Consider the following 22,404-nt stretch of genomic DNA (forward strand, 5'->3'; position numbering starts at 1 on the left):
GAATTCCGCTCTTGGGCTCCCTCCGGTGGGTGTAAGTGGCACTTTTGTGAGTTCTGCTCTTGGGCTCCCTCTTGTGGTTTCAAGTGGTATGGCTGCTCCTTGGAGTTAGCTGTCATCAGCTGCTTCCACTGATCGTCTATTCTGCTCGGCTATTTATGCCTGGCTTTTTCCTTCAGCCAGTGCCACTTGTAAATGGTTCCTGGTTGGATTCACATCTCTTTGGATTTCCCTGTTATCCTGACCAGTTCAGCAAAGATAAGTTCTTGCTTGCTCTTTTCAGTTCACAGATTGTGGACTTGTCCGTTCTGTGCTTTCTATGTTTGTCCAGCGTTATCAGTATGAATTAATTCTGTCTTGCTGGAAGCTCTGGGAAGCAGATTTGCCCTCCACACCTTTCATCAGGTGTGGAGATTTTTTGTAATCTCTGCGTGGATTTTTGTAGTGTTTTATACTGACCGCACAGTATTCCATCCTGTCCTATCTATCAAGCTAGACTGGCCTCCTGTGCTCATCCTGGTTTCATTCTGTGTATGTCTTTTCCCTCTCCACTCACTCATTATTTGTGGGGGGCTAATCTATCCTTTGGGGATTTTCTCTGAGGCAAGATAGTCTTCCTGCTTCTATCTTTAGGGGTAGTTAGCTCTTAGGCTGTGTCGAGGTGCCTAGGGAGAGTTAGGAGCATCCCACGGCTACTTCTAGTGTTGTGTTGAGCTTAGGGACTGCGGTCAGTACAGTTACCACTTCCTTCAGAGCTCGTTCCATGTTGCTCCTAAACCACCGCATCATAACAGGGAAGTTAGAACGGAAAGAAAGTTGAATCGTTATTATAATATGCTATAGTAAGCCTTTAGTGGGTTCAGCTTATACGCCCTTAAAGGAAGAGTTAGTTATTTGTTCCAAAAGTTTGCACTTAAGTAGAATACCCGGCTGGGTACCAAAGGTTGTTTATAATATAAATGTTATTTAAAACTATTTAATCTTGTTATTGTTTGCAACGTTTAAGCGTCCTCCCTCCCATAAAGGGAAGCACCTTTTCTAATTACTTGTTCTTAGCATTCAAAATTTTTTGTATGTCTTGCACTGTATTATATTGTTGTTCTTCTTTCCCAGTCCAGGAGTACTGGATTTAACCGGGGGGGAGTGCAGCGCCCCAGAGACCTGGTCGTTGCAGTATAGCGCTCTGCCACTAAGGGAAGCAGCGGTACGTCTGATGGCACTAAGGAGTTCTCCTGACCAGGTATCACCAGAACACATTACACTTCACACTCCGGCCACTAGGGAGAGAGAAAGGCTTTATTTATTGGGCCACTCCTCACACTGGTAAAACTAGGGGCTGGGGAGGAAGTTAGTCAGAAGCTGACTGGGTTGGAACCAGGCAACATCCCGTGGCAGGGGGTGTTGCAGGGAGAAGGCACAGGGGGGTCCCTGTCAGGCGTGGGAACCTGGCAGGTGCCTAGCGAACAGAACAGAACGTAACGGAACCGCGCCTGCACACCTTGCGGCGGTATCCTAAGAAAGAGATACGAAGGGAAGGATATTGTGGAACAGTGTAAACGAGATCAGCACAAAGGAGAGCCAGTAAGAGTCATGCCGAGAGAGGAAGGCAACATCTTACTGAGGCGCATAGTCGGTGGCCGGATCACCGTAGGAGTAACTGACTTCAGGCCTTACTTCAAATTCCGCTGGACAGTTAATCATAGGTTGGCTGTCTGCCTTCTACACCTACGAAGACATAGGGGGCAACATTGGGAGAGGGGCGTCTCTAGGGTCCCGGAAGACCTCCAAGCCTTCCCGTCATACGGGTGGCGTCCTAGCCAAAATATACCTGGGGGACGTTAGAAACTAGCAACATCTGGAACCAAAGAACGAGAGAGAGAGAAAGCTGTAGAGAACGAATGAAAGAGAACAGCAGTTGTGAGGACTATTCCGAATGCTCAGCAGGGTAGGACTACAACACACAGGCGCTATTGGTAGGCAACGATTTCCATCTGCGAGGGAAACTCTGGATGTGCCCATCAGACCGGCCGGTCTCTGATAGCCTGGTTGAACGTGCTCTGGACTGAGTATATTGAAGCCTTCACTAAAAAGGTAAAGAGACTGCAACCTTGTGTCCTCGTTATTGCCTGCACCTCACACCATCACCATCCACCTTACTGGGAAGCCCTGGGGACATACTTCACCTGTGGGAAGGTACACCATCCAGCTACAATTCCATCACCCCAGCGGACCCCACAGCAGCGTCGGTCACCCTGACCGAACACCACAGGTGGCGTCACGAACCCCACTGACAGACTGTACTATCACCTTTATTGGACGCCCCTTAGCAGGGTCACGACCGGGTCCAGCACACCGTGACAACCGCATAACTGAGCAGAAAGCACCGGTACTGAGTGACTTGTGGCCCTGTGTCTGGGGGCGCTCCACTGACAAACTGCTCAGAAGACACACCAAACACATGGAAAAGTCACAACTACATATAGTCATGCGAAAAGAAAAGAGGTGGAGGAGTAAAAGGAGGAGGAGACACAGATATAGGCGTGTCATGCACTTCTAAAATCAAGAAAGACTGGTGTAAAAATCTAAACTCACTCTACCAACACCCAGACGTCATGACAAAAAAAAATTAAAAAAGAAATATCTTTAAGTAGAATGGCGGCGGGTCCATTCAGAACACTTTCCTTAGAAGACGTAGTGGTACCCCAGTTGGGAGTTGTGCCAAAAAATGAACCCAATACATTCAGACTAATCCACCATTTGTCATATCCAAGGGGCAGGTCAGTAAACGACAACATCGACGCGGAATCAAGTACAGTACTATGTACTGTACCTCCTTTGACGAGGCAATCAGGCGGGTCAAGAAGTTGGTAAGGGGCACCCTAATGGCCAAAACAGACATTGAAGGGGCTTTCCGATTACTACCTGTGCCTCCGAATAGTGTCCTTCTATTGGGCTGCTTCTGTGAAGGAGCATACTACATAGATCGCTGTTTGCCCATAGGGTGCTCCATATCCTGCTCACTATTTGAGGCGTTTAGTTGCTTCCTCGAATGTGTCATCATGGACGTTTGTAAGGCAGCACATATTATCCATTACCTCGACGACCTCTTATGCCGGGGCCCAAAAGATTCGCCACAGTGTGAAAACACGCGGTAGTCCACCTGTGAGAAGGAGAGAGCTGGAGAGAGAGTGGACACCCCAGAGCCGAGGGGTTAGATTGAGAAAGAAAGAAGGCGGTGTAGCTTGCTTCATGGGTGGGGTACTCTGCTGAGCAGCAGAAATTGCTACTAGGTCCAAAGTATTGCCTGAGCTAGATGCAGTTAAAAAATAGCATTTAGGTAAACAGGCGGTGTAGCTTTCTTCATGGGTGGGGTACTCTGCTGAGTAGCACTAAATTCTACTAGGCCCAAAAGGATTTCCTGGGCTAGATGCCGTTAAAAAATAGTAATTAGGAGAACAGGCGGTGCAGCTTGCTTCATGGGTGGGGTACTCTGCTGAGTAGCTCTAAATTCTACTAGGCCCAAAAGGATTTCCTTGGCTAGATGCAGTCAAAAATTAGTGCTTAGATAAACAGGCGGTGTAGCTTGCTTCATGGGTGGGGTACTCTGCTGAGTATCACAAACTGCTACTAGTCCCAAAAGAATTTCCTGGGCTAGATGCAGTAAAAATTTAGATACACAGGTGGTGTAGTTAGCTCCGCTGACGTGCAGACACTGATCCTAGGCCCAAAACAATTTACTGGGTTAGATTCAGTAAAAATTTAGATACACAAACGTGCAGGCACTGCTCCTAGGCCCAAAACAATTTACTGGGTTAGATGCAGTAAAAATTTAGATACACAGGCGGTGTAGTTAGCTTCACAAGCAGGCTATTCCGCTGACGTACAGACACTGCTCCAAGGCCCAAAACAATTTACTGGGTTAGATGCAGTAAAAATTTAGATACACAGGCGTGCAGACACTGATCCAAGGCCCAAAACAATTTACTGGGTTAGATGCAGTAGAACCTCAGCAGATGACAGAGCTGTTACTGAAAATAATCTATATATAATCGTCTAAGGGGCACTTCCGTCTGTCTTTCCATCTGTCTGTCTGTCTTTCTGTCTGTCACGGAAATCCTGTGTCGCTGATTGGTCGCGGGCTGAGGCCGCGACCAATCAGCGATGGGCATAGTCCGGCCGCGAATTCGCCCCTTCCTACTCTCTGTCAGTGCCCCCTCCAGTCAGCGCTCACACAGGGTTAATGGCTGCGTTATGTCGCGGTGTAACGCACTCCGTTAACGCTGCTATTAACCCTGTGTGACCAACTTTTTACTATTGATGCTGCCTATGCAGCATCAATAGTAAAAAGATCTGTTAAAAATAAGAAAAAAAAAAAATCATTATATACTCACCTTCCGGCGCCTTTCCCTTTTATCGCGACGCTCCGGGCCATGCATTGCGGTCTCGTGAGATGATGACGTAGCGTAGCAGGTAATTTCGCAATGCATTGCTGGGAACGGAAGCTGGCGGCCGCATCACGCGCATGGGCACAGCTTCGCTGGACGCCGGAGGGTGAGTAACTATTTTTTATTTTCATTCTTTTTATAACAAGGATATGGTGCCCACAGTTTTATACAGTACTTGGGCTGTGTTATATACTGCAAGGCTGCTATATACTACTTGGGCAGTGTTATATACTGTGTAACCTGTGTTATATACTGCATGGGCAGTGTTATATACTACGTGGGCAATTTTATATACTACATGGGCAATTTTATATACTACATAGGCAATGTTAAATACTACGTGGGCTGTGTTATATACTGCGTGGATGCTATATAGTATGTGGGCTGTGTTATATACTACGTGGCAGTGTTATATACTACGTAGCAGTGTTATATACTACGTGGGCAGTGTTATATACTACGTGGGCAGTGTTATATACTACGTGGGCAGTGTTCTATACTACGTGCAGTGTTATATACTACGTGCACAGTGTTATATACTACGTGGCAGTGTTATATACTACGTGGGCTGTGTTATATACTACGTGGGCAGTGTTATATACTACGTGGGCTGTTATATACGTGGGCTGTGTTATATACTACGTGGCTCCTATATACTACATGGCTGTGCTATATACTACGTGGCTGTTTGTGTTACGTGGCCTCTGCTATATGCTAAAAATGTTAAAAATAAAAAATCATTATATACTCACCTTCCGGCGCCTTTCCCACTTCTCGCAGCGCTCCGGGCCTTGCATTGCAGTCTCGCAAGATGATGACATAGCGGTCTCATCTGGGTAATTGCGCAATGCATCTCTGGGAGCGAAAGCTGGCGGCAGCCGCACGCAGCGGGACAGCTTCACTGGACGCCGGAGGGTGAGTATTTAACTATTTTTTATTTTAATTATTTTTTTAACAGGGATATAGTGCCCACACTGCTATATACTATGTGTGCTGTGTTATACACTGCGTGGCTGCTATATACTACGTGGGCAGTGTTATATACTGCGTGGGTTGTGTTATATGCTGCGTGGGCTGTGTGTTGTGAATTCTGTTGTCGGGCTCCCTCCTGTGGTCATGAATGGTACTTCGGCTGGTTCTGTCCATGGACTTTCTCTGGTAGGTGTTTCTGAGTTTCCTTCCACAGGTGACGAGGTTAATTCGTTAGCTGGCTGCTCTATTTAACTCCACTTAGATCTTTGCTCCATGCCACCTGTCAATGTTCCAGTATTGGTCTAGTTCACTCCTGGATCGTTCTTGTGACCTGTCTTCCCAGCAGAAGCTAAGTTCCAGCTTGTATTTCTTTGGTTTGCTATTTTTCTGTCCAGCTTGCTATTTTTATTGTTGTCTTGCTTGCTGGAAGCTCTGGGACGCAGAGGGAGCGCCTCCGCACCGTGAGTCGGTGCGGAGGGTCTTTTTTGCGCCCTCTGCGTGGTTTTTTTGTAGGTTTTTGTGCTGACTGCAAAGTAACATTTCCTATCCTCGGTCTGTTCAGTAAGTCGGGCCTCACTTTGCTAAATCTATTTAATCTCTGTGTTTGTATTTTCATCTTTACTCACAGTCATTATATGTGGGGGGCTGCCTTTTCCTTTGGGGAATTTCTCTGAGGCAAGGTAGGCTTTATTTTTCTATCTTCAGGGCTAGCTAGTTCCTTAGGCTGTGCCGAGTTGCATAGGGAGCGTTAGGCGCAATCCACGGCTATTTCTAGTGTGTTTGATAGGATTAGGGATTGCGGTCAGCAGAGTTCCCACGTCCCAGAGCTCGTCCTTTATTATCAGTAACTATCAGGTCATTCCGTGTGCTCTTAACCACCAGGTCCATTATTGTCCTGACCACCAGGTCATAACAGTACAGGTGGCCCAAAGTACTAATGCATCTCAATAGAGGGATAAGAGAAGTTCTGAGACCATTTTTTTTTCTTTGCAGTGTGTTTTGTCTCTCTTTTCCCCTTTACCTCTGGGTGGTTCAGGACACAGGTGTAAACATGGACATTCAAGGTCTGTTCTCTTGGATGGATAATCTCACTACAAGGGTACAAAACATTCAAGATTTTGTGGTTCAGAATCCGATGTCAGAGCCTAGGATTCCAATTCCTGATTTGTTTTTTGGTGATAGATCTAAGTTCTTGAATTTCAAAAATAATTGTAAATTGTTTCTTGCCTTGAAACCTCGCTCCTCAGGTGACCCTGTTCAACAAGTAAAGATCATTATTTCTTTGTTACGTGGTGACCCTCAAGACTGGGCATTTTCCCTTGCGCCAGGAGATCCGGCATTGCGTGATGTTGATGCGTTTTTCCTGGCGCTTGGATTGCTTTATGACGAACCTAATTCAGTGGATCAGGCAGAGAAAATCTTGCTGGCTCTGTGTCAGGGTCAGGATGAAGCGGAGATATATTGTCAGAAGTTTAGAAAGTGGTCTGTGCTCACTCAGTGGAATGAATGTGCCCTGGCAGCAATCTTCAGAAAGGGTCTCTCTGAAGCCCTTAAGGATGTCATGGTGGGATTTCCCATGCCTGCTGGTCTGAATGAGTCTATGTCCTTGGCCATTCAGATCGATCGACGCTTGCGTGAGCGTAAAGCTGTGCACCATTTGGCAGTACTATCTGAGCATGGGCCTGAGCCTATGCAATGTGATAGGACTTTGACCAGAGCTGAACGGCAAGAACACAGACGTCAGAATGGGCTATGTTTTTACTGTGGTGATTCCACTCATGCTATCTCCGATTGTCCTAAGCGCACTAAGCGGTTCGCTAGGTCTGCCACCATTGGTACGGTACAGTCTAAATTTCTATTGTCCGTTACTCTGATTTGCTCTTTGTCATCCTATTCTGTTATGGCATTTGTGGATTCAGGCGCTGCCCTGAATTTGATGGACTTGGAGTATGCTAGGCGCTGTGGTTTTTTCTTGGAGCCCTTGCAGTATCCTATTCCATTGAGAGGAATTGATGCTACGCCTTTGGCCAAGAATAAGCCTCAGTACTGGACCCAATTGACCATGTGCATGGCTCCTGCACATCAGGAGGATATCTGCTTTCTGGTGTTGCATAATCTGCATGATGTGGTCGTTTTGGGGTTGCCATGGCTACAGGTTCATAATCCAGTATTGGACTGGAAATCTATGTCTGTGCCCAGCTGGGGTTGCCAGGGGGTACATGGTGATGTTCCATTTTTGTCTATTTCGTCTTCCACTCCTTCTGAAGTTCCAGAGTTTTTGTCGGATTATCGGGATGTATTTGATGAGCCCAAAGCCAGTGCCCTACCTCCTCATAGGGATTGCGATTGTGCAATTAATTTGATTCCTGGTAGTAAGTTTCCTAAGGGCCGATTGTTCAATTTATCTGTGCCAGAACACGCCGATATGCGGAGTTATATAAAGGAATCCTTGGAGAAAGGCCATATTCGCACGTCGTCATCACCGTTAGGAGCAGGGTTCTTTTTTGTGGCCAAGAAGGATGGTTCTTTGAGACCTTGTATTGATTACCGCCTTCTTAATAAAATTACAGTCAAATTTCAGTATCCTTTGCCGTTGCTGTCTGATTTGTTTGCTCGTATTAAAGGGGCTAGTTGGTTCACCAAGATAGATCTTCGAGGGGCGTATAATCTTGTGCGTATTAAACAAGGCGATGAATGGAAAACAGCATTTAATACGCCCGAGGGCCATTTTGAGTACCTGGTTATGCCATTCGGGCTTTCCAATGCTCCATCAGTATTTCAGTCCTTTATGCATGACATCTTCCGAGAGTACCTGGATAAATTCCTGATTGTGTATTTGGATGATATTTTGGTCTTTTCGGATGATTGGGAGTCTCATGTGAAGCAGGTCAGAATGGTGTTCCAGGTCCTTCGTGCGAATTCCTTGTTTGTGAAGGGGTCAAAGTGTCTCTTTGGAGTTCAGAAGGTTTCATTTTTGGGGTTCATTTTTTCCCCTTCTACTATCGAGATGGACCCTGTTAAAGTCCAGGTCATTTACGATTGGACTCAGCCGACATCTGTGAAGAGCCTGCAAAAGTTCCTGGGCTTTGCTAATTTTTATCGGCGCTTCATCGCTAATTTCTCTACTGTTGCTAAACCATTGACTGATTTGACCAAGAAGGGTGCTGATGTGGTCAATTGGTCTTCTGCAGCTATAGAGGCTTTTCAGGAGTTGAAGCGTCGTTTTTCTTCTGCCCCTGTGTTGTGCCAGCCAGATGTTTCGCTCCCGTTTCAGGTTGAGGTTGATGCTTCTGAGATTGGAGCAGGGGCTGTTTTGTCGCAAAGAAGTTCTGATGGCTCGGTGATGAAGCCATGTGCTTTCTTTTCTAGAAAGTTTTCGCCTGCTGAGCGTAATTATGATGTTGGTAATCGTGAGTTGTTGGCCATGAAGTGGGCATTCGAGGAGTGGCGTCATTGGCTTGAAGGAGCCAAGCATCGCGTGGTGGTCTTGACAGATCACAAGAATTTGACTTATCTTGAGTCTGCCAAACGGTTGAATCCGAAACAGGCTAGATGGTCGTTATTTTTCTCCCGTTTTGATTTTGTGGTTTCGTACCTTCCGGGCTCTAAGAATGTGAAGGCTGATGCCCTGTCAAGGAGTTTTGTGCCTGACTCTCCGGGTGTTCCTGAGCCAGCGGGTATTCTCAAAGAGGGGGTAATTTTGTCTGCCATCTCCCCTGATTTGCGGCGGGTGCTGCAAAAATTTCAGGCTGATAGACCTGACCGTTGCCCAGCGGAGAAACTGTTTGTCCCTGATAGATGGACTAGTAGAGTCATCTCTGAGATTCATTGTTCAGTGTTGGCTGGGCATCCTGGAATCTTTGGTACCAGAGATTTGGTGGCTAGATCCTTTTGGCGGCCGTCTTTGTCACGGGATGTGCGTTCTTTTGTGCAGTCCTGTGGGACTTGTGATCGGGCTAAGCCCTGCTGTTCTCGTGCCAGTGGGTTGCTTTTGCCCTTGCCGGTCCCAAAGAGGCCCTGGACGCATATTTCTATGGATTTTATTTCGGATCTCCCCGTCTCTCAAAAGATGTCGGTCATTTGGGTGGTTTGTGATCACTTTTCTAAGATGGTCCATTTGGTACCTTTGTCTAAATTGCCTTCCTCCTCTGATTTGGTGCCATTATTTTTCCAGCATGTGGTTCGTTTACATGGTATCCCGGAGAACATCGTTTCTGACAGAGGTTCCCAGTTTGTTTCGAGGTTTTGGCGATCCTTTTTTGCAAGGATGGGCATTGATTTGTCTTTTTCCTCGGCTTTCCATCCTCAGACAAATGGCCAAACCGAACGAACTAATCAAACTTTGGAAACATATCTGAGATGCTTTGTTTCTGCTGATCAGGATGATTGGGTGTCCTTTTTGCCGTTGGCTGAGTTTGCCCTTAATAATCGGGCCAGCTCGGCTACTTTCGTTTCGCCGTTTTTCTGCAATTCTGATTTCCATCCTCGTTTCTCTTCAGGGCAGGTTGAGTCTTCGGACTGTCCTGGTGTAGATACTGTGGTGGATAGGTTGCAGCAGATTTGGACTCATGTGGTGGACAATTTGACATTGTCCCAGGAGAAGGCTCAATGTTTCGCTAACCGCCGACGCTGTGTGGGTCCCCGACTTCGTGTTGGGGATTTGGTTTGGTTGTCGTCTCGTTATGTTCCTATGAAGGTTTCCTCTCCTAAGTTTAAGCCTCGTTTCATTGGTCCGTATAAGATTTCTGAGGTTATCAATCCTGTGTCATTTCGTTTGGCCCTTCCTGCTTCTTTTGCCATCCATAATATGTTCCAAAAGGGTCGTTATTGCAGAGATACATGGCGCCTGTGGTTCCATCCGTTGATCCTCCTGCCCCGGTACGGAGGGTCTTTTTTGCGCCCTCTGCGTGTTTTTTTTGTAGGTTTTTGTGCTGACCGCAAAGTAACCTTTCCTATCCTCGGTCTGTTCAGTAAGTCGGGCCTCACTTTGCTAAATCTATTTCATCTCTGTGTTTGTATTTTCATCTTTACTCACAGTCATTATATGTGAGGGGCTGCCTTTTCCTTTGGGGAATTTCTCTGAGGCAAGGTAGGCTTTATTTTTCTATCTTCAGGGCTAGCTAGTTCCTTACGCTGTGCCGAGTTGCATAGGGAGCGTTAGGCGCAATTCACGGCTATTTCTAGTGTGTTTGATAGAATTAGGGATTGCGGTCAGCAGAGTTCCCACGTCCCAGAGCTCGTCCTTTATTATCAGTAACTATCAGGTCATTCCGTGTGCTCTTAACCACCAGGTCCATTATTGTCCTGACCACCAGGTCATAACAGCTGTGCTATATATTACGTGGGCTGTGTTATATACTGTGTGGCTGCTATATACTAAGTGGGCTGTGCTATATACTGCGTGGGCTGTGTTATATAGTGCGTGGCCACTGTTATATACTGCGTGGCCACTGTTATATACTGCGTGGCCTGTGTTATATACTGCGTGGGCTGTGTTATATACTGCATGCCCTGTGTTATATACTGCGTGGCTGTGTTATATACTGCGTGGGCTGTGCTATATATTACATGGGCTGTATTATATACTGCGTGGGCTGTGTTATATACTGCGTGGGATGTGTTGTATACTGCATGGGCTGTGTTATATACTGCATGGGCTGTGTTATATACTACGTGGTCTGTGCTATATATTATGTGGGCTGTGTTATATACTGCATGGGCTGTTATATACTGCGTGGGCTGTGTTATATACTGTGTGGGCTGCTTTATATCCTGCGTGGCCTGTGTTATACATTATGTGGGCTGTGTTATATACTACGTGGCTGTGTTATATACTGCGTGGCTGCTATATACTATGTGGCTCCTATATACTACGTGGCCTGTGCTATATACTATGTGGCTGCTATATACATGCATACATATTCTAGAATACCCGATGCATTAGAATCGGGCCACCATCTAGTCTAGTAAGAGGGTGGTGCTGTTATGGACAATAAGAAACACGCTGTCACTTTAAGAGGCTGCATCCCCTTGTCTGGTGTGATGGTATGTTCTGCTGTGCCTGAATATTCGAATCTGTGGGCAAGAAGTTGGAAGAAAAGGGATCCTGCTAGTCCCTGAGCCTGTCAAGGAAGATGTGCCTGTAGTACTGGGAATGAATATCCTACGTGAACTCGATCAGATTATGTTTACCAAACGGGGACCTGGATATTGGAAGAAGGCTACTCCACGTAAGCCTACTCAAGAAGCCCTTCAACGACTGATCCGCGTCTGTGGGACGCAGAAGAGTGTGCCATCTTATCAGACAGTAGGGGTCATCTGGGCTCCTGGTAAAGAACCTGTAATGCTACCTCCCGAGTGAGAAACTATAGTATACCTTCCAGTGGGGACTCACCACAACCTTGATGGGTTGGAAGTGGTTGTTCAGCCTGTGGTAGGCGGAGGAGTGGATCAAGAAGTCATGATAGCTCGTACGATAGCTGTGGTCCAGCGAGGACATGTCCCCATAAGAGCTTTGAATGTGAGCCCCAGGGAGGTCACCTTGCCACGAGGGACAGATCTGGCCCTGGTGTACCTACATAAGGGTGAAGTGGTGAGTCAGAAGGAGATGTCTTTATCACCGAAAGAAGGCGTGGAGTGGACCCTAGCAGTTGCTGCGGGAGACGAAGAGACACCATCCCTGGAGTGGAGTGGACGGGTCATCCTTGAGCAAATGGAAGTGGATGTGAAGGCTATGGGCCCTGAGCGTGTGCAAGCAATAGAAACTATGCTGTGGGAAAATCAGGCCGCATTCGCCCGTCACGCCGAAGATTTCGGCTGTACTGAAGCCATGACGCATGAGATCCCGACTGGGGAAGCTCATCCAATTCGAGAACGATACCGGCAGATCCTGCCCAAGATGTACCAAGAGGTGAAAACATTACTGAGGCAGATGCTGGATTCAGGAGTGGTGCAGAGTAGTCAGAGCCCTTGGGCAGCCCCGGTGGTGCTCGTCAAGAAAAAGGATGGGACCATACGGTTCTGTGTAGATTACAGGAAACTCAATGCCTGCACTGTTCGAGAGTCGTATCGAGGAATCCTTGACAGCGTTGGGGAAAGCCAAGTACTTCTCCACCCTGGACCTAGCAAGCGGATACTTGCAAGTAGCTGTGGCAGAGAAAGACAGAGAGAAAACCGCCTTCATCCTCTCTATGGGACTGTTCGAGTTTAACCGGATGCCCTTCCAGCTCTCCAATGCTCCAGGCACCTTTCAACGGCTGATGGAAAAGTGTTTGGGAGATTTAAATTTCGAGGCTACCCTGATCTATCTGGATGACATCATTGTGTTTTCATCCTCATTCGAAGACCACCTTGCCCGGCTTGGACAGGTACTCGGAAGACTGCGGGCGCATAACCTGAAGTTGAAGCCAAAAAAATGCCACCTCTTCAAGTGGGAGATCGAGTACCTAGGCCACATAGTGTCACAAGATGGAGTTCTACCCTTGCCAGAAAAAGTGGCTGCTATCCAGAAGTGGCCAGTCCCTCAAACAGTGAGAGAACTCCAGGCCTTCCTGGGACTCGCGGGGTACTACCGCGGGTTTGTTAAAGACTTCGCAAAGGTGGCAGGTCCTCTCAATGAGTTGCTGAGGGGGACCGCTGGAGTGCCAAAGACCCAGCACATCCCCTGGGCACAGGGACAACACGAGGCCTTCCAGGCTATAAAGAATGCCCTTACTTCGGCCCCGATTTTGGCCTACGCAGACTTCGATCAACCGTTCCTGTTGTACACCGATGGTAGCCTTCATGGACTCGGTGCAGTACTTTCTCAGATACAGGATGGACATGAGAGAGTTATCGGGTATGCTAGCAGGTCCCTGCGAGACAGCGAAAGAAACCCTCACAATTACAGCTCCTTCCGGTTAGAGCTCCTGGCCCTGGTGTGGGCCATGACAGAAAAGTTTGCAGGCTTCCTGACAGGAACCAAAATTCAAGTTCGAACAGACAATAATCCCCTGGCCCACGTTGAGAATGCTAAACTGGGGGCCTTAGAACAACGGTGGATGGCTTGCCTGGCCAAGTTCGACTTTACCATCCGTTATCGCTCTGCTACCGAAAACGCAAATGCGGATGGGCTGTCAATAGTGCCTGTGGAGACTCCAGTGGGGGATCTTGATGAGCAACTCGAAGAGGAGGAAACCCCAGACTTCAATAAGTTCAAGCCCCCAATGGTTGTGGCCCAGTCAAGAAGGGAGGCCTGAGCATTACCCCGGTCCCTGGGGAGAACCAATGAGGAATGGGGACACGTTCAGGATGAAGACGAAGGGCTGTGACAGATGAAATGGTGGGTAATGCAAAAGCAGAAGCCTGGCAAACAAGAGAGAGATAATCTGGACTCTGAAATGAGGAGTGTGTTGCACCAGTGGGATAGACTGGAAGTGCGAGAGTCAGTACTATATCGTAAGAGGCAACAGCCAAAAGATATGGAAGTAAGGTGGCAAGTGGTCATCTCAGGAAGAATGGCTCAAGAAATAGCTAAAGAAGCCCACGAATTCGGAGCGCACTTCGGCCCCACAAAGACCTACCAATGGGTGCAGCGGTATGTGTATTGCCCCCGGTTGGAGCTTGTGGTGGAAGAGGTTTGCCGGCAGTGTCGAGTATGTGACCTCATTAAGAGTACTGAACAGAGGACACCCATCCAGACCATACAAACTAAGGAACCGTTGGAAGTCTTGATGATCAACTATCTCCTCGTGGGACACTCGGCCCGGGGGCTGCAATACTGTTTGGTGATGACCGATCATTTCTCTAAGTTCGCAGTAGTCACTCCGACTAGAGACCTGTTGTGAATTCTGTTGTCGGGCTCCCACCTGTGGTCATGAATGGTACTTCGGCTGGTTCTGTCCATGGACTTCCTCTGGTGGGTGTTTCTGAGTTTCCTTCCACAGGTGACGAGGTTAATTCGTTAGCTGGCTGCTCTATTTAACTCCACTTAGATCTTTGCTCCATGCCACCTGTCAATGTTCCAGTATTGGTCTAGTTCACTCCTGGATCGTTCTTGTGACCTGTCTTCCCAGCAGAAGCTAAGTTCCTGCTTGTATTTTCTTTGGTTTGCTATTTTTCTGTCCAGCTTGCTATTTTTATTGTTGTCTTGCTTGCTGGAAGCTCTGGGACGCGGAGGGTCTTTTTGCGCCCTCTGCGTGGTCTTTTTGTAGGTTTTTGTGCTGACCGCAAAGCAACCTTTCCTATCCTCAGTCTGTTCAGTAAGTCGGGCCTCACTTTGCTAAATCTATTTCATCTCTGTGTTTGTATTTTCATCTTTACTCACAGTCATTATATGTGGGGGGCTGCCTTTTCCTTTGGGGAATTTCTCTGAGGCAAGGTAGGCTTTATTTTTCTATCTTCAGGGCTAGCTAGTTCCTTAGGCTGTGCCGAGTTGCATAGGGAGCGTTAGGAGCAATCCACGGCTATTTCTAGTGTGTGTGATAGGATTAGGGATTGCGGTCAGCAGAGTTCCCACAACCCAGAGCTCGTCCTTTATTATCAGTAACTATCAGGTCATTCCGTGTGCTCTTAACCACCAGGTCCATTATTGTCCTGACCCCCAGGTCATAACAGAGACAAGACTGCGGAATCGGCGGCGCGAGCCATCTGTCAAGACTTCATCCGGGTGTATGGGTGCCCAAAGCGCATCCACTCCGACCAAGGCGCATGCTTCCAAGGCAAGGTGATGGAAGAATTGTATCGCATGTATGGCATTGAGCGGTCCCGGACCACCCCTTACCATCCTCAAGGCAATGGAGCTTGCGCATGCTTCAACAGAACCTTGCTTCAGATGCTGAGAACATTGGAGGAGGATAAGAAGGTGTGTTGGCCAGACTAAATGCCAGAATTGGTCTGGACCTACAACAATCGGGTCCACTCCACCACGGGTTATACCCCCTATCTATTGTTGTTTGGAAGAGCTGGACGAGAGATCATTGAGCTGAATTTGGAACAGCCAGAGGAGCTGATGGAGCGAAATGTCACCTCATGGGTGAAAGAGCATCGGCAACGTTTGCAAACGATACGGCGGTTGGCGGGTCAGCAACTGCAAGAAAAAGAACATACGGCCCGCAAACTGACTCAAGAGTTACTGCTCCAACCTGGAGACCGGGTATTGGTCAGAGAGAAACGCCCTAAGGGAAAACTAAGTGAGAGATGGGAAGTACAGCCGTACAAGGTTATCGAGTGAGGGTATGCTAACGGCCCTGTCTACAAGGTACAGATTGAAGATGGGGCATCCGCCCCTAGAGTACTTCACAGAAATATGCTGCGGCCTTGCCGGTCTGAGGTCTGTTCTATGCCATTGTCACCTGGAGGCGCCACTCCACTTCCTGAATCTGTCATGCCTGATGACCAAATCGATGATGAGTGGTGGACCGTCCCTGACACAGTAGGGGGTCCTCAGCCGCCCAGAGACGGTAATCTCATGGATGTACCAGTACCGCCATGCAAGGTTGAGACCAGACAAGAGCGCACAATGTCCCCTGCAACAAGTGTTCCTCTGGAAGATAGTCAAGCCTTGCCTGCCAGCCAAGAGCTTCGGAAATCCCAGAGGTCTAATGCAGGGGTTCCACCCGTCCGATATGTAGAACAGTGTGCTCTGTCTGTTTTTACACCTTTGTTGCCTCCTCCATTACACTTTTACCCTGATGCTGTGATGGCCGAGGACGACCATCATTAAGAAGGGAGGCATGTAAGAGGGTGGTGCTGTTATGGACAATAAGAAACACGCTGTCACTTTAAGAGGCTGCATTCCCTTGTCTGGTGTGATGGTATGTTCTGCTGTTCTCCCCTGCTCTTATGTTTGCTATGAACTGGTCGGGGCTGTGTGCAGGGGTGGAGCTGAAGCAGCGTGTGGAAGGTAGTGATGGGAAATCTAGTTCATTTTGGTGATTAGTTCACCATGAACTAGTTCACTGAAAAGATTAGTTCAAAAGATTAGTTCATTTAGTTCAGTATTTCTCTGGATTCTGCTGAGAAGAGATGGATCAGTTCTAGTTCGTTGCACAGAAGCTGTGGCTCCTGGGATGAGTTATAGTTTTGTTAAAATGATCAGAAATAGTTAATACATCTGATCATTACATAACAAACTCTTGTTAAAGGGGTACTCAGTCTGGAGAAAAAAATTCAAAAGTTATTTATTCAAGTTAGTAATTTTTTTTTTTCTTTGTGAAATATTTATTATTATTAATATTATTTAAATGGCGTGACAGATTGCCCACAGAACCGCAAGCTACACTTATCACATTTGAGCAGTAGGAACATGTTGCTTTCTTCTGATCTCCACTAAGGCTACGTTCACATTAGTGTTTTGCGTGTTTGCGTCGGGCGACGCAGCGGCGACACATGCGTCATGCGCCCCTATATTTAACATGGGGGGCGCATGGACATGCGTTGTGCTGCGTTGTGCGACGCATGCGTTTTTTTTCCCGCAAGCGTCGGGCACAGAAAACGCAACAAGTTGCATTTTTCTTGCGTCCAAATTTCGGCAAAAAAGGACACATGCGTCGCAAAATGCAGCGTTTTTGCGTGCGTTTTGGTGCGTTTTTATGTGCGTTGCGTCGCCGACGCAGCGGCGCACAACGCAAATGTGAACGTAGCCTAAGTGTGAAATGATTCCATACCTGGCTTCTCTTTCTCTTCAGTGTATTTTCTGCACACATTATGGTCACTTGCAGTCTCTGGTATTGAGCACTGGGCAGTCAGACAGGATTCATTTCACACCACTGCAATAGGTGGCAAAAGGAAGAGATGTGGTGAAACTACACAGAACTACACATTTACCAAGCTGCCGCACAGTAAATGGATCTTTTGCTGCACATAGCAACCAATCACAGCTCAGATTTCACTTGGCAGAGCACTGCACTACTGCAGTATCAGAAAGCTGACCTGTGATTGGTTGCTATGGGGCAAAGAAAATCTTCCTATTAGACAGCCTGATAATTCTCCACCCTATCCTGGGAGGAGCTGATAGGGAATGCATCATGTCATGTGACCTGTGAACTAAATGAACTATGTGAACTAAATGAACTATGTGAACTAAATGAACTATGTGAACTGCTGAACTAGATGTTCTGTATTGAGGCTGATCCTCTCCAGGAGGCGGATCTTATCACAAAGACTGGTGAGGGGCATGAACCACACCACAGAACACTCTCTCATGAGCTGTGTCTGTCTACTGTACAATTTCAGTTTTTATTATTACTATTATATTTGTATTTACTATTTGATGTGTGGTATAGTGTTTTACTACCTTCTTTTCCAGCATCAGGAGCTATAAAGAGCAAGTGTGAGACCAGGGATCTTCAGTGTGAGGAGCTGTGTGACGGATCACTCTCTGTCTCCTCCCACTTGCTGTTTAGTTCATAATGAACTAATCTCTGTCAGGATGGTGAACTAGATGAACTAGTTCACTCTGAAGATTAGTTCATTTTGAACTACTCACTCACGAACTACCCATCACTAGTGGAAGGGAAAGTTTCAGAGGGAACTGAGAGAACTTTGTGCTGTCCTGTCTGCAAGGAAGAGTCGTTGGCTGCAAGAAAGATTACACAGCTTGAGACGAACTGCATTTGTTAAATAGACTTTACCGGTTACAGCAAAGGGTGACTGTTCTGTGCTGGTTTGTGAAGCCACGAAGATACTGAGAAGGGGAATTACGGTTTCCAGGAGCAAGGGGAAGACCACGCTTTGCAGAGCTGACAGGAATCCGTGCGCACCACCGTTTTGGACTTCGGGAGCCCCCTGGGACTGTACCTGTGTCCCCAACATCACCGTGAATTTGTTCCTGTTTGGTGCACCTGTTAGGGCCTAGTGCAGGCTTCAGTAGTTAGAGCACGGTAGCCGTGTGGCCTGCGTAGTAAAGGCCAGGGAGGTTATATGCAGAGTAGCATCGATATATGTTTTATTGTGTAAAGTTGCTTGTGAGACAGATTCTGAGTTTGTTGAAGCACTATGCTATTTTACAGACAAGATAACTCATGTGCATTATCTTTTGCTATTGTAAACCCCTGTTTGCACCTTCCTTGTCCCTTCCATTCCCTGTCTCCCAATAAATCTATCCTTTGTTGTTTGCACCTCATCTTGTGTACAGTAGTCTTCCTGCACCTTGGTGGTCCCCCGGCCATCGCTTCAACTCGTCTGCAGAGAATACAGCAAAGGCACGTGTCACTTCTCATATTCCAGCCACAGCACCATCTATTGCCAACCTGCACAAACTCCTCATCCTGCAGATACCCCAATACTGAGCCTCTGCTGCCGTATGTGTCCCTATCACTGCACTTGATACCCGAATACTCAGCCTCTGCTGCTGTATATGTCCCTATTACTGCCCCTGATACTCCAATACTGAGCCGCTGCTGCCGTATGTGTCCCTATTACTGCACCTGATACCCGAATACTCAGCCTCTGCTGCTGTATGTGTCCCTATCACTGCCCCTGATACCCCAATACTGAGCCGCTGCTGCCATATATGTCCCTATTACTGCACCTGCTGTGTGGTTCTCTGTGCCTTCTAAATTCTAAAGCACCCCTCTATAATATAGTAATGCCGGGTGCAAGTGCCCTAGAAAACAGTGCCCACATTTTGACTCCTAGAAAGTAATAATGCCCTGTGTGCCCCTTTGATAGTCACAGTAACCTGAGATCCCCTATAACGAGAAGTGCCCACTTTACATTTAATAATGTCCCGAGTCTCCCCCCTGTACAGCTCCCCTATACAGTATAACGCCCCCTCACTGTATAGTACCATCCACAGAGTATACTGACCCCTTAGTAGCCCCCAAACTGATGGCTCCAACACTGTATGATTGCCCCTTCACTGTAATCTCCACACTGTATGATGGCCCACTAGATGGCCTCCATATAGTATAATGCACCAGATGATCCTAAATATAGTATAGTATAATGAACTCCCCATAGGTCTCCATATAGTATAATGCACTCCCCATAAGCCTCCATATAGTACAGTATAATGCACTCCCATACGACTCCATATAGTATAATGCACTCCCCATAGGCCTACTCTATAGCACAAGGCAGTACCCATAGGCAGACTCTATAGCACAAGACAGCACCCTGCAGTATAAGACAGCACCCCATAGGTAGACCCTGTAGTATAAGACAGCACCCCATAGGCAGCCCCTGTAGTATAAGGCAGCACCCCATAGGCAGATCCTGTAGTATAAGGCAGCACTCCATAGGCAGATTCTGAAGTATAAGGCAGCACCCATATAGGCAGACCCTGTCGTATAAGGCAGCCCCCCATAGGCAGACTCTAGTAAAAGGCAGCACCCCATAGACAGACCCTGTAGTATAAGGCAGCACCTCATTGGCAGACCCTGTAGTATAAGGCAGCACCCCATAGGCAGACTCTAGTAAAAGGCAGCACCCTAAAGGCAGACCCTGTAGTATAAGACAGCACCCCATAGGCAGACCCTGTAGTAAAAGGCAGCACCCATATAGGCAGATCCTGAAGAATAAGGCAGAACCCCTATAGGCAGATCCTGAAGTATAAGGCAGCCCCCCTATAGGCAGATCCTGAAGTGTAAGGCAGCACCCCTATAAGAAGATCCTGAAGTATAAGGCAGCCCTCCTATAAGCAGATCCTGAAGTATAAGATCTTAATAAATAAAAATATTTGAAAAGAAAATAGATCTTAATGGATGGGTCGGTCATCCGTTATCAGATTCCTTTTTCAGCATTGGGCATGGCCAAGACACCACGGGTGTTCAGAGATACCGCTAATAAAAACAGATCCAATAAAAACGGAACAAAAACAGGTGTAAAATCGAACCCAAAATGTCCATTTTTAAACGGATCGATTTGGTTTCCTTTATGCATCCTTTTTTTCTTCTTTTGTAACATATCCAGTTTATTTTTAATACAGGTTCCATTAGAAGTGGCTGTCAAGTGTACATGTGAACATAACCTTAGACAGCAGTAGTGGCCGGTAACCTAGAGAATGAGCAGTAAACAATCAAATTAGATTTGTAATTATCAGGAGAACAGAGGAGAATTGCAATAAATAGTATATAACAAATCTTGTTTTTACAAGCACTTTTCAACAATACCCATAAATTTGATCATTTACATTCAGTTGAAGGGTGTGCCATGGATTACTACATTATAACAATGAAATGATTGTCAAAATAATGGCATTTTATGTCACAGAATTGTAGGAGTGCGTTCTGTGACACAAATTGGTGCATCAGATAAATGAAACACCGGACAATTGAAAAAATCATTAGTCATCGAACACATCAGCAAATTTTCTTCTAATGACTCTATGGGTTGAATACTGTATATTGTTTCTCTCTTCTTCTAGCCTTTCGGCAAGGCCAACGTATAATACCTGCATAGCTTACCATTAGACCCCAACACCACCTTGGCAATACCCCTGGAAATAAGGGTGAAATATATGTATAATTACACAGTCCATCTAAATGCAAAATTAAACTACTTTGTAGCCCCAAATGCTATTTAACTTTCTATGTGAGCTGCAGATCACAATTGTTATCTCTTGTAGCAGTCACTTCAGTGTCAAATTAGTTCTGTATGTTACAAAATTATTATACAGTACTTGTAATACTGAGAGGGATCATTCATAAATGTACAGCATAATGATACAGTAAATATATGATATAATAACTATATACATATTAGTAGCCAGCGTTTTTGTTTTTCGGTCAATATGGCCATGTGAGGACTTGTTTTTTGCAGGACGAGTCATATTGTGATACTATACCATCATTATCATACCAGCGCTGACATCATTGTGGCCGGGCTGAACTGCGATGACCTCAGGACCGTGGGAAAATGCCAGTGATGATGTCACCGCTGGTGAATGATGCTACGCTCTCAGGAGCTCATTCACCAGTGGTTCTCAGCCGGGACGGTCGCACCTTGGCACCGTCCAGGTTGAAACTATTTAGCCCCCAGACATGGATTACAGCGTGGGACTCAACGACGGACAGGTATGGTATATTGTTGTTTTTTTTTAATTTTATTTCAGGAGATTGAGAGCTTCGGTGGAATTAGGCGATGTCGCAAGTATGGTTTAATTGAGAATATTAAAGGAGTCTGTGTTTTTTTTTCAATTAAAGGATTTTATTCTGCTGTGTCTTTATTTAGCATATAACTATAGGATTAGTAATGGATAGGTGTCTTATAGATGCCTCTCCATTACTAAGCCGTGGGCTTGATGTCACTATACATTACAGAGGTGACATCAACCCCACAAATATGAACCCCACTTGCCACCACTACAAGGCAAGTGGGAAGAGCCGGGCAAAACGTCAGGAAAGGCGCATCTAATAGATGCGCCTTTTCTTGGCAGCTGCGGGCTGCTGTTTTTAGGCTGGGGGGGGTCTATATCAATGACCCCTTAACAGCCTGAGAATACCCGCCCCCAACTGTGAGCATTTTTTTTAAAAACAATTTAAAAAAACAGTGTGGGGACCCCTCTATTTTTGATAACCAACCTTGCTGAAGCTGACAGCTGAGGATTGCAGCCACTAGCTGTGAGATTTGCCTGGTTGGTCAAAGAAAATAGGGGGGAACCCACATCGGGTTTTTCATTCAGTTAATTTGTTATATCGCAGGCGGTGGCTGAGAAATACCTCGATCATCCACTCCTGCTGTCACTGTTATTAGCAGCAAGTGTCGGATGATGGGAGTAAGAGTCCCAAAAGCCCCCACCTGCTGTCAGCATTCTGACTTTAATATAATTCTCATCATCCTCCTCATCTCACGCCGATCACCGGTAGAGCAGGGGAGAATGATGAGAGCCGTCTTCAGCACCCGCCGCCGGGGAACAGCGCTTACTTTAGTGCTTCTTCCCTGGCGGCCGTCCATGTGGTACTGATGCGGCACGCGTGTGGCAACCGTGTATTACATTCACAACACACGGACACTTATGTCTCCGGTACCGGAAATAAATGGACATGTGAAATCGGCCTAAAAGGGACGG

Source organism: Ranitomeya imitator, chromosome 1 (genome assembly GCF_032444005.1).
Source record: "Ranitomeya imitator isolate aRanImi1 chromosome 1, aRanImi1.pri, whole genome shotgun sequence".
Lineage (NCBI taxonomy): Eukaryota > Metazoa > Chordata > Amphibia > Anura > Dendrobatidae > Ranitomeya > Ranitomeya imitator.